Raw genomic sequence first — 11930 nt, 5'->3', positions numbered from 1 at the left:
ACTCTTCTTGAGTTTCCAACAATCATTGCTATTTACTTTATTATCTTTTATACCAACCGGTTTTTTCAAATATATTGTATGCTGCAATGGTGCATGTAGATATGCAGTTTCTACGTCTAAATGGTTAACAATATAATTCTTCTTAGCTGCCCACACTAAAGCTGCTCTTAAAGTTGTAGCCTTAAGATTTGGTGCAAATACTTCATCATAATCAAATACATTTTGGTTAAATCCTTGTGCTACTAACCTAGCCTTATAAGTTACTTTCCCATTATTTCCAGTCTTTACTTTAAATATCCATTTGCATCCAATGGATTTTTCTCCTGGAGGTAATTTGGTTTCTTCATAAACCTTCATTTCTTTTAATGAATTTAACTCTTTTTTCATTGCCTTTTGCCAATTCTCCTGATCCTTAGCAGGATACATCTTAAGTTCATCTATGCTAGTAGGAACTTTATTTGCTTGGCAAACAATACTTGCCTGATACCTATCAGGTGGTTTAGTTATACGCGTTGTGCGTCTAGGTATAACAGGACTTACAGGTGGACTTTCCTTTATTTCCTGTTCTTGACTATCTATCTCTTCTTGATCAACTATTTCCTCTTGATCTGATTCTATTTGCTCTTCGTGGACTTCTTCTTTAATTGGACTTTTCTTATAACTAGTCTTTTCTTTCTGCCTCTTATAGTGTTCTATAATAACATCATTATCTGAATCCTGCTCTAATCTATTCCATCCTATATGTTCTAGGAATTGTGCACTAGCACTGCAGTATACTCTAGATGTACCTGGTTCCCAGAATCTATAAGATCTATGGCTTGCTTGATATCCAACAAAAATTAATCATTTTGCTCTATGTTGTCCTTTGTGCCTGAGTTGTGTAGGGATATGCACCCATGCTGGTGCACCAAATGTGTGAATATAACTCAAATCAGGTTTCCTACCATGCCACAGATTGAATGGTAATTCACCTGTTGTTGAATTAACAACATTGTTTAATATGTGATTCCCACACATTATAGCTTCTCCCCACAAATTGTCAGGTAATCCAGAATCAGATAACATTGTCCTTCCCATTGATTGCAGTGTTTGGCCTCGTCTCTCAATAAATGCATTATGCTGAGGCCTATATGGTGCAGACTTTTTATGTTGAATACCTGCCATTCTAAGTCTATTCTGGAATTTATTATTTGTAAATTCTGCACCATTATCTGTTATAAGAGTTACTAATTTCTTTTTAGTTTTTCTCTCTGCAAATTTTAATCAATTAAAGAAATTTGTATACGTTTCAGTTTTTCTCTTCATTAGAAAACAGAAACCATACCTAGAATAGTGGTCCATTATGCTTAATATGTATCTAGCACCACCTACACTTGGCTTTTTAGGACCTATTATATCGGCAAATACTACCTCTAAAGGCTCTTTGGTAGTAAATCCATCAACTCTATTTGCCGGTATAACTTTGCTTTTGTTTTGATTACAAGCAGAACATTGCAAATACTTATTACAAGGTTTCAAACTTATTCCTTTAGATAGCTGAACAGTTCTCTTAATCATTTTAAAATTTAAATGACCTAGCCGTCTGTGTAACAAGTGAATACATTCATCATGAGGTTTCTTATTTTCATAAATTGTGTTAGCCACCTCTAAACCATTATCATTTAACACATATAAGTCACCCTTTAAAGATGCAGTAATTTTCTTACCTTCTTTTTCAATTAAACAAGTATCTCCCCTAAAGGTAATTATGTATCCTAATCTAACCAACATTCTAACTGAAAGCAAATTAAATTTAAGTTGAGGTACATATAACATTTTTATGTTCTCATTTATACTAGAACAATGAGCTATACCTTGACCTTTTGCCTTCAGTTTCCATCCGTTTGCTAATGAGATATGTTGTGAATTCATGGACATTTTTACAAATTTTTTGTTATCATTTGTAATACAGTGGGACGCACCACTGTCAACCACCCATAAATTATTCTTTACAACTCCATTACTATACATTGCTAACTCATAATTCTTATTTCTTCTTTGATGGCTTACAGCATTCTGGCTTGCATTCTTGCGCTTTGGCTTCTTACAAAATCTTGATAAATGTCCTCTCCTTCCACAATTAAAACGCTTTTTAATTGCGTATGCAGTAGGAGATTCATTATTTTCCTTTTGAGGTTGCTCCCTCCTTAACTGATCTCTTTCAAGCCTTCTTCTGGCCTCTTCAATCAATCTGCCAGTGATATCAGTTAAAGTTAGGCTTTCTTTAGGCAATATTTCAAGGGAAGTTACGTAGTCATCAAAACTTTCGTCTAATGAAGATAGAATTATGTAGACCTGGTGTAGTTCAGAGAAAATTAACTCCTTCTCATGAAGTTCTTGAAAAAATGCTTTTCATAGTATTCAAATGACTCAGCATATCACCATTCTTTTGAAGATACGTCCGGAAAAGCTTCCGTGTTAGATTTATGTGAGCACCAACGTTATCTCGAACATAAATCCTCCTCAGTTTTTGCCAACACCCAACTGCAGTTTGCTCTCCGTGTATATGAACAAGCTGCTGATCAGTTAATGATAGTCCTATGATGCAAAGTGCTTGTTCATTTTTCTGTTTAAATTCTTCTATCTTTTTACTATCTTCCTCATCTTCAGGATCCCATTCTTCTATGTTTGGTGGGTTTTCAATTATGTTCCACAGACCTTCTCTTCGTAGAAGTAGACTACATTTCATAGACCATGAAACATAGTTTGTTCCATCCAGCTTGGATATAAGGGACAAACTTTGTAGACTGTCTTGTGCCATATTTCACTATATGGATATAAAACTATAATTGATAAAACACAGCTGTCTGTTTACTGTAACATGTAACAACACAAAATCTCACTTTTTACATAAACCTGTTTTTATCTAAATTAAACTGACTTTGCAGTCTCTCTGGGCCCATAACCAGTGTTAAGCCTGGATTCCCCAACGGGTGTTAAGGAAAACAAACTAAACAGAACGTGCAGCGAAGTCAGATAGGAAGACAGGTAAATGTGTGAGATAAGCCTTCTCGTTAACACGCAGTAAAAATACAGATACGCTTGTGCTATCAAAATTATAATTTATTCCATTTAAGAATTATAGCATAGTCATGTAAACAGTCCAGTAGTCATATATCAATTTCAGTCAAGTCTTGTCAGGGACACTCTATTTGCAAAGTCCGTGTTGAATAGCCAATGTCAGTACACTTACAATAAATCAGTCCAATCTTCTCTCCATTGAGAAATATCAACACACTTCTTCACTCCCCGTTTCAGCAAGAACGCAGTCTTCAATAAGCCAGCCAGTAAGAGCCAGAGAGTGCCTTGCTGCTTATATAGTACTTTTACAGCTGCACCCTTAATTACATTCCTTTAGCTTAAAGTCACATACACTTTATCTGACAAACCATGATTCATCATTTTATTATCTTTACCCAAAACAGTTAGGGTAAAACAATGTTATCCCTAACAACCCCCACCCAATCAGAACACAGCCAAGCCCCCACCCAATCAAGTCACACCCCCACTAGCAGTTAAAAGGAAGAAGCAGCTGCAAGCTCACATCACTCTGAGAAGCACAGAGCTGAAGACAGAAGCCTGAGGATGATGAATGAGACTTCATCGAAACGTTGCCTAGATACTTGTCTTGGCGTGTTCAGGTCTTTTCCCATGTAAGATTGAGAGTATCTTGGCGACGTTTTGACAAGGTCCCACTCGCCATCTTCAGGCTGGTGCTTTCGGCTTCGTGCTTGTGCGAGCAAAGCATGATCGGAGGTGCCATCTCTCTATAAATACTGGTGGAGAGGTTGGCTGTGTTGTCATTTCTTGATTGGTTGATGGAGTTGATGTTTGCAGATTGGCTGGCTTTTTCATAAGAACATGTGTGGCTGAGGTATTGGCTGTGTGTCTATCAGCCTCCTGTGTTGTAACGACCTGGGTAATGGGCTGTGTGATGACCTTCTGAGTTCTATTGTTTTGACATCCTGCATCTTGTGCTGTAATCTGCTGGGTCGTTGGCTGTGTTGTAACATCCTGAGGTTTTGTGGTGTAACCTTCTGAGTTCCGGGATGTGATATCCTGAGCGGGTGGCTGTGATGTGACGTTCCGGGTTTTGGTTTGACTCTGAGTTTGAGGCCTGGCTGCATTATTGATGAATCAGCTAAGTACTTTTCTTGGCTCATGAAATTTGTATCTGAAAATTCATTTACTGCTGTGTGGTACAAATGTTTCATTTTGCCTTAGTTATTCTGCAGATGCTAAGATTTTGTAAATTCTTGAAGATTTAATATCTTGCCTGTATAATAATAAAACCAAATATAAAAAATGGGAACTCAGTTCTTCAATTATATAAATATACTTACATATTCAACCTTAAAATAATCAAACAAATTAGAATAATCAATTTTAATCAATTAAAATCAGTGAATTTAAATTGCAAAATTAAAACAAATGTAATATTTAGTGTATTTACTGCATGAAGTAAATAGGATTGCAAAGGGATTTAACTTGTTTAGTTCATCTTATAATTTACACAATCTAATTTTGGATATGTCTTGAAAATACGCTTGGACTTTATAAATAATAATGTAACTAAATTATGTACATTTAATAGGAATCTATAGTTGGGCTTTTGTTTCCATTAAAATACATTTGGGACTGACCAATAATTGATGGGTTGGCAAAAAAGAATGCCATGGTTTTTTTTTTAAATAACCCACATAAACTTTAGGGAATTTGTTAATATGTTTTCAACCTGGTTATAATGGTAGCATTAGTTTCCTGTCTCAAATAATTTTATTACATTTTACAGAGCCTACACATAAAAGACAATATAAAATAGCAATCAAGAAAGAGTAAAGAGTATAAGATAGCATTAAATATTACAGTTATGTCCGTATTAAAAGAAACCATCTGTTTTCTCAGTAGTTTAATATAAAGAATCACCACGGGGAAATGAATTATGTCTGAAACAAGCAAAAAAAAAATTCAGATTGCAGTATCAAGTGTTATGAGTTATGCCTAAATGGGCATTTCTGCACCTGGTGAAACACAAATAGGTTAGATCTCAGAAGCCCTGCTGAGATAGAATTATCTTGTGCTGTATTCGTTCATTCATTTATTCATCTCTATTTTCCTTTCCTCGCAGACTTTAAGAGAATGCATATATCTCATCATTTTATTCTCACAACAACTGTGCAAATTTAGCTAGGAGAGCCGTTCAGCACTCTACCCCTTACTGAGAACTTGTGGGAATGAGGATTTCAACTTTGCTTTTCCCATTCCCAGGTTAATCACCATATCATAGCATTTCCCATAACACAGAGATTTAGGTTTCACAAAGATTTAAATCCATATTGTACTAAATCCATACTCTTCTACTATACCAGTGGTACGAAAGATATACCTCATACAACACAAAAAAGCCCAGGAAACTGTACCATGTTGCTTCTTTTTGGCACTCAAGAGTGATGGCTAACAAGACAAGTATGAGGATATTTGCATATTTAGAGTAAATCAGAATAGAGCTGGAAGGGACCGTGGAGGTCTTCTAGTCCAGCCACCTGCTCGAGCAGGAGATTCTACCCAGTGCTGGGATTCAAATTTTTTTACTACCAGTTCTGTGGATGTGGCTTAATGGGCGTGGCAGGGGAAGGATACTGTAAAATCTCCAGTCAAAGATAGTATTTGCCAGTTCTCCAAACTACTCAAAAATTCTGCTACCGGTTCTCCAGAACTGGTCAGAACCTGTTGAATCCCACCTCTGATTCTACCATTTCAGACAAGTGGCTGTCCAATCTTTTCTTTAAAAACCTCAGTGATGAAGCACCCACAACTTCTGAAGGCAAGCTGTACCACTGCTTAATTGTTCTCATTGTTAGAAAGTTTCTCCTTAATTCCAGGTTGCTTCTCTCCTTGATTACTTTCTATCCATTATTTCTTGTCCTGCCCTCTAGTCCTTTGGAAAATAAATTGACCCCTCTCCTCTTTGTCGCAGCCTCTCAAATACTTTTCTATGTGGAGTCCTTCTATGTGGTTTGCAGATTCTTAGTTTTGGAAGACAGGGAAAAATAGTTATAATCAGCAATATCCTGCTTTTTCTTACGAGAAAGACAGCATACATATAATTCTCAAGCCATATGCAGAATGGAAGAAAAATGTCTGCATTGACTTAGTTGTTTTTCAGTAGCTTAGTTGTAATGCCAGGATTTCTGTGCGTATGCTAGAAAGAATTGGACAATTGCATTAGGAATATAGGCATATTTATCTTTTAACAGCTTTTACGTTTACATGTGGCATAAGACCATATACACTGCTCAAAAAAATAAAGGGAACACAAAAATAAAACATCCTAGATCTGAATGAATGAAATATTCTTATTAAATACTTTGTTCATTACATAGTTGAATGTGCTGACAACAAAATCACAAAAAAATTATCAATGGAAATCAAATTTAGCAACCCATGGAGGTTGGATTTGGAGTTACACTCAAAATTAAAGTGGAAAAAAACACTACAGGCTGATCCAACTTTGATTGGATCCTTAAAACAAGTCAAAATGAGGCTCAGTAGTGTATGTGGCCTCCACGTGCCTGTATGACCTCCCTACAATGACTGGGCATGCTCCCGATGAGGTGGCAGATGGTCTCCTAAGGGATCTCCTCCCACACCTGGACTAAAGCATCCCCCAGTTCCTGGACAGTCTGTGGTTCAACTTTGGTGGATGGAGCAAGACATGATGTCCCAGATGTGCTCAGTTGGATTCAGGTCTGGGGAACGGGCGGGCCAGTCCATAGCATCAATGCCTTTGTCGTGCAGGAACTGCTGACACTCCAGCCACATGAAGTCTAGCATTGTCGTGCATTAGGAGAAACCCAGGGCCAACCGCACCAGCATATGGTCTCACAAGAGGTCTGAGGATCTCATCTCGGTACCTAATGGCAGTCAGGCTACCTCTGGCGAGCACATGGAGGGCTGGGCGGCCCCCTAAAGAAATGCCACCCCACACCATTACTGACCCACTGCCAAACCGGTCATGCTGGAGGATGTTGCAGGCAGCAGAATGTTCTCCACGGTGTCTCCAGGCCCTGTCATGTCTGTCACATGTGCTCATGTGAACCTACTTTCATCTGTGAAGAGCATGGGCTCCAGTGGTGAATTTTCCAATCTTGGTGTTCTCTGGCAAATGCCAAACATCCTCCAGGGTGTTGGGCTGTAAGCATAACCCCCACCTGTGGACGTCGGGCCCTCATACCACCCTCATACTCTGTTTCTGACCATTTGAGCAGCCACATGCACACTTGTGGCCTGCTGGAGGTCATTTTGCAGGGCTCTGGCAGTGCTCCTCCTGTCCCTCATTGCACAAAGGCAGAGGTAGCGGTCCTGATGCTGGGTAGTTGCCCTTCTACAGCCTCTTCCACGTCTCCTGATGTACTGGCCTGTCTCCTGGTAGCACCTCCATGCTCTGGACACTACTCTGACAGACACAGCAAACCTTCTTGCCACAGCTCACATTGATGTGCCATCCTGGATGAGCTGCACTACCTGATCCACTTGTGTGGGTTGTAGACTCCGTCTCATGCTGCCACTAGAGTGAAAGCACCACCAGCATTCAAAAGTGACCAAACCATCAGCCAGAAAGCATAGAAACTGAGAAGAACCACTCCTTTATTGGGGATGTCTTGCTAACTGCCTATGCTTTCCACCTGTTGTCTATTCCATTTGCACAACAGCATGTGAAATTGATTGTCAATCAGTGTTGCTACCTAAGTGGACAGTTTGATTTCACAGAAGTGTGATTGACTTGGAGTTACATTGTGTTGTTTAAGTGTTCCCTTTATTTTTTTGAGCAGTGTATTTCCAAGTGATTTTGCTACTTATATGCAGAGTAAGGCTAATCATACAGAAAAACAAAAATAAAAACTACAGTTGCCCCAATGTTTAATTTAGTAAGTAATTTAATCTCTATTTTATTTGTTGAAAATATGTTTCTAGTCTGAAACATTCAGATCACTTAAAACAGGGGTCTTCAAACTTGGCAAGTTTAAGACTTGTGGACTTTAACTCCCAGATTCCTCCTCCAGTCATGTTAGCTCAGGAATTCTGGGAGTTGAAGTCCACAAGTCTTAAACTTGCCAAGTTTGAGAACGCTTGACTTAAAATGTAAGACTAAAACATGATGAAATTTGAAATTATTGGAAGTGCGGGAAAGAAAAAGGCACTTATTTTCATATCTGGTGGACATGGCCGTTAAGTGAAGAAATACTGGAATACAATCAGACAATGGCTAGAGGAAATTATAAATCAGAAAATTGAATTTAATCCAGATTTTTTTAATTAGGTATAATAACACAAAAATGTAGTAAAAAATAGGTACATTATATTACATATACTAACAGCTGCAAGGATTTCGTATGCGCAACTTTGGAAAGAGAAAATGATACCATCAAAGAGCATAGTTATAAAGAAAATAATAGATTATATAGAGATGGATAAGCTAACATTGAAATTAAAAGACAAAGAAGATTCAATATATTATAGAGCCTGGGATGCCTGGTATGAGTGGTTTAGAAATAAAAAGAAAAGAAAATGGCAATTAGAAAAAGAATGAGGAAGTATGTAAATATGTTACAGAAAAGATTGAAGTGTAAGATGAAATATATTGATTTGTAACAAGAGTAAGATGTAATGGTAGTGGAATAAGTAATCATATATTGAAAAATGTAAGGAAATGTAAAAGATGTCTTGATGTTGATAACAATGGATATATTTTTATTTTATGTTTTTAAACTTTGGAAAATTAATAAAATATTTTAAAAAAGAAAAAAGAAAATTGAAATAAATTGAAATAATTGAAAACCGGAATAAGATGTTCAGGGAATGGAATATTGATACTTTTCACAATATTGGCTCCAACCTACAACTTATTGTAGCACATTAAAAGTGTGCAAAGTAATAAAAAAGTGTACAGCACTGGAAAACTGTGCTGTTAAATATACTGATGAATTTAACCACAACCATCAGCTGCCATAACTAAAAATGAGATGCTGAGAGTTGTAGCTTACCAACATCTGAACAGCCACAGATTAGGGTTAGGTTCTGTATACTTTTCACCACCTTACAAAGTCAGGGGGAGTTGTAAAATGTTGGTACAAGTTTTCTATCTGGATATTTTATATGGTCATGCTTCCTAATTAATTAATACTTTTATTGCCGCTCATTTGGTGTTTGGAAAAACCCTTGTGATATTTATCCGTTACTTTAACATACCAAGGGCAGTTTTCTAATGTTATAATGATAACCCTTTGCATTTGGGCTGCTTGATGATAATAATTTCACAATTTGCTCTTCACTTTTTAAGAAGGATGAGTATAAATACTGTACCTAAGTCTTTAATTATAATAACATTGCCTTTTTGCAATAAAGACAGTTTAGAATAGTTGCTGTTACAACACGGCTAAAACTATTTCATTATTTGATGTGGATGCATTATCATACTCCACAGGAAAAGCCATAGCAAATTAAAATCAGAAATACTAAGGGAATGTTTGAAATAATGGCTTTTCCAAATTTCTATTCAAATGCCAACTGCTGAATGAGAACAGGATGTGACTATAATTTTTGCTACTCTTTATCACAATTCCAAAAAGGTTTCTGAGATGCACCAATTTGTTTACCTGTATGATATCATGAAAGATTTTTATTGGTTTTTAAAAAATACAGTAGCCTCATAAAAGGCAGTGTCCCTTTACTTACAGAATGGATTAAATAATTACTTTCCAGGCTGGAAGAAAGAAGAGGGAAAGATATAGGTGTCTCATTCCTAAATATAATTACCAGTGTCCAGTTTCCCAAGTCACAGTTTCTTACAAATCTGTACCAGACTGTATCCCTTGATATTTGCTTGGATAGAAATTATGGAAAGCTATTACCAACTGTGCACTTAGTAGATCTTCCTCTTGGGACATATGTTTATGATGCAGCCTAAAGGTTGAATTATCAAAGAGGCAAGGTCTTCCAGGAAAGGATGAAAATGTTGCCTTATGAAAAAGAAAAGACTCAAGATGGGGAATTTCGAAAGTTGAAGATGGGATGCAAAAAATGAGAGGGAATAGTTACCGAGGGTTCTTAAAATGCAGAATGGAAATTAATGGAGAAGAGCGGAACAGATGTGAGAACTGTAGAAGAACGCACCAATTCTTTGGTCAGTGTCCAGAAAACAACCACCAAAGGAATCATTTGAAAAAGACAGCAATGTGTAAAACAGTATATTGGGACAGAGTTGAGATTTTGGGTGGGTGGGGGAAAATAACCCTGGAAAGAATTATATGCAAAAAAAAAGGAAATGTGCCAAAAACAAGATAAAAAACTCACTTCCTCAGAGTCTGGATTTGTTTTTTCAGTTTATTGTAAGCTAATAATGCAGATGTTATAACTATCCGCTATTGACCTTACCCCTTTCCTAAGAAGTCTGTAAGGGGCGTGCATAAGTGCACAATTGTGCCTGCCGTCCCTGTCCTATTGCCCCCATTTATTCGTACCTATTTCTTGTGTTCATACTCATGTTTATTCTTATACCTATTATCTTGTAAGCAATTGACAAATCAAATAAATAAATAAAATAAATAAATGTTATATTCGTATATCGGGGGAAAGGGGGGTGTAAGAGTAGTGGATAAAAGGCTACACTACACAATACACACTATTCATTTTCCCCATATAACTCTCCCTCCAGAAAAATGCCCACTTTAACTATCAGCAAATCTATGGAGATTGTTGGATCCAATTTGACTACTCTGGGTTAGCTGGGTAACAAAGAAGATAACTGTTAATTTTATATAAATACACATAGATAAATGGACATATAGCTGTGTGCCAGTGTTGTATGTATCTATATTCTCACTTGAAATCTACTGATTTTCAATGTCTGTTGTTTTAATTAGAGCCCTCTGTTTTATTTTAATCAGTAAAAGTAGGTAGATACATATTCATATTTAGTATGCACAAATTATCAGCTAATTGTTGGGAAAGTAACTAAATTAATTGTTTGAGAAGAAAGAGCGATCTGTTTTCTGGACAATCTACTATTTCCTCCAAAATTCAAATTTATTGGATTTTATATCATACAGAGATACATGCTAGGTGTGCTATTCAGTTAAAGTATGAATGTACTGCATATCTAATGGTTAAGTTTTATTCCCCAAATGGGAGAACTGAATGGAAAAGCTTGATGCACATAGGCTACAATAACAACAATTGAATTTTCCACCTATTATTACTACAGGGAAGCTTAATACAATATAAGAGAGAGAAACAGATTGTAAGTCTGTCTACACATAAACTTTACCGATGGGTGCATATCATCATCTTAAGGTACTTAAGGAAAAATGCCTAAAAAGGATTTAGTCACTAAGTTATCACTAGCTGTGCTTTTACCCATATGCAAAACTTTTATTATTATGCTTGAGAATTAGTCTGCTGCTTTCTTTTCTTGAGTTCTGTTATCAGTCTAGGTCTAGGAGATGGAGAGGCCAACACAAAACAGACAAGAAATAAAAATAATGTGATAGGACTAGCATGGTAATATTCTCTAACCATAGTTGTTTGCCTCACTACCAACAATATTTCTATTTCCCTAAGCAAAACAACTATTTTACTGAATTTTATTTTTATAATCTGTGCAAAAATCAGCCACTGTATGGCAGTCCTGCAAAACAAAAACACGTAAAGCGGTGCAATCACTATGCCTATTTTGAAGTAAGCCCACTGAGTCTAGTGGGACCTTCTTCCAAAATAAGCATGTACAAGTTTTACATTGTAGAACACAGTAGCTCAATAAATAATAGGGAAGGAAGCCAAAGCTAGTCCTTGCCAACCCATTCAGCTGTAATGAAGATTTATGGAGGGCATTT

At 36.7% G+C, this 11930-nt stretch overlaps 1 protein-coding gene across 1 annotated transcript in view; it reads left to right on the top strand.

The window, feature by feature from the left end:
• Positions 1-11930, top strand: part of LURAP1L (leucine rich adaptor protein 1 like) — a 33322-nt gene that overhangs the window by 20335 nt on the left and 1057 nt on the right. The window lies entirely within an intron of this gene.

Source organism: Notechis scutatus, chromosome 2 (genome assembly GCF_049901735.1).
Source record: "Notechis scutatus isolate UNSWTSFEM ecotype Mainland chromosome 2, rNotScu1.2, whole genome shotgun sequence".
Taxonomy (NCBI): domain Eukaryota; kingdom Metazoa; phylum Chordata; class Lepidosauria; order Squamata; family Elapidae; genus Notechis; species Notechis scutatus.
The sequence above is the reverse complement of the archived record's forward strand: the minus strand, read 5'-3'. Positions and strand labels throughout refer to the sequence as shown.